Raw genomic sequence first — 1,794 nt, 5'->3', positions numbered from 1 at the left:
TTTTCTAGTTGCAAAGGTGATAATGTATGATAAATATGAAGTGATATGTATTCCTCTGGCCTTTGGTTTTAAAGCTTGGTGTTCAATAGAAAACCCGCATTTGTCTGTCAAATTATGAATGTTGTGTTCATTACTGTTCGTAGAGTGACAAACATACTGGATTTAATATTATATCCCGTTTTTATGTTTATTGGTTTGTTGGACATGTAATTGGATGAAACTTTCTTAGTGACTCTGATAGTGTTTTTCCTATGCAGTCCCATATCCGAGTACTTGAATCCACTCCAGAGAATAGATCTGCACTTCTAATGGGTCTTGAATATCTAATTGTCATTTCTTATGTTGATGACGCTGAGGTTTTTAAGGTAGTCATGTTAATTGCATGCCTTCTTTTCTTTGTAATTGAGTTTGCATAGAGTCTTACCTTGTCTGCGTCAAATGCATTGATAGGTATGCTTGGATTACTGGAACTCTTTAGTCCTTGAGCTGTTTGAGGCACATCATAACCTTGACAACCGTGGTGCTGCTGCTGCAAGCATGATGGGGCTTTAGGTCTTTAGATACGATGCTTCTTACTGCTATTGTGCCTAGAGTTTTATAGTTTCAATACATGGCATGGGTTATTATTAGTGTGATTTCAATCCATGTTTCTTACAGTTATTGTGCCTAGAGTTTGGATACCACCATATGAGCTAATCAGCCAAGGACTGAAATTCAATTATCATTTCAATCATTCGAGATTGTAAATGTGATTATAACTCTCTACTTTCATGCTTTTAAGAAGAGAGTTCCATGCTGGTAGATTGAAGAGCACGAGGATCCTACCTTAAGTTCCAACCTTCTGTGTTGAAGATTTGGACTATCCAGTTATCTGGACTGGATATCTAGGCCATATCAGGGATGCAAATTAATTTGAGGAAAGGTCGGGACCTTCTCAATGCCTAGATCAAAGGTCAGGACTTCCATGGGATTGCTATATCTCGGGACAGGTTCACCGAGTCTATTTGGCATGCTTGTCATATTCCGGGATTTTACCTTCCAATCCCTTCCAGTCCGTCCTACCAGTAAAATAGAGGCACAAGAATTACTAGCAATCATGTATGTAGACTAATAATCAATCATGGATAAGTTGAAATTAATTGGGTGTGTGGTTTGGGTCAGTGCACGTATGTAGACTAATAATCAATCATATTATATCTCTTCCTTCATCAAGAATTACTAGCAAACATGAAATTTTACTGCTGCAGTTTATTAGGTACTTAAAGAAGAGGGGGAAAGTCGATGATGATTTTTTGAGAACTCTGAAAAAGGGGGAATGGATGAAGAGCTCTAAAGGGTATGTAACCCCATTTGGGTCGGTTTTCCTTCCATCCATTACAAGAGCTCTTTTACAAATAACAAATCTTCCTGTCATCAATGAAACATTCTACGGAAACAAGTTTGGTTGCTATACCGTTGAGTTCAATTTGTTGGTAGTTGTGATGGATATGGAAGAGGTGTACAAATTGACTGCAGATAATTTCACATTTCCTGAGCTCTAATTACTGTAACTAGAGAAAGTGTTCTGCTGAATGTAAGGTTGGTTTAAGATCAATTATAAGTAATTTTTTTTACTTAAAGTTACTTAATCACTTCACTTTGAGAAGTACGAACCAAGATAAGCTACTTAACGCATAGGTAGCTTATATCAAGTTACTTATAATCCAAACTCCCCCATATCGACACTATTTTATCCATTGCAATGATTTATGAGGTATTCTATATACACACCAGCTAACTTGATCCATTGCATTC

At 37.0% G+C, this 1,794-nt stretch overlaps 1 long non-coding RNA gene across 1 annotated transcript; it reads left to right on the top strand.

Annotated features, from left to right (window-relative positions):
- Positions 1 to 255: 255 nt before the first annotated feature.
- LOC131218520 (uncharacterized) lies at positions 256 to 1,339 on the top strand. The gene is made up of 3 exons (XR_009157776.1): positions 256 to 365; positions 451 to 552; positions 1,248 to 1,339. It is a non-coding gene; the product is annotated as an uncharacterized LOC131218520 (long non-coding RNA).
- The last annotated feature ends 455 nt before the right edge of the window (positions 1,340 to 1,794 follow it).

This window comes from Magnolia sinica, chromosome 1, assembly GCF_029962835.1.
Source record: "Magnolia sinica isolate HGM2019 chromosome 1, MsV1, whole genome shotgun sequence".
NCBI classification, from domain to species: Eukaryota; Viridiplantae; Streptophyta; class Magnoliopsida; order Magnoliales; family Magnoliaceae; genus Magnolia; species Magnolia sinica.
The sequence above is the reverse complement of the archived record's forward strand: the minus strand, read 5'-3'. Positions and strand labels throughout refer to the sequence as shown.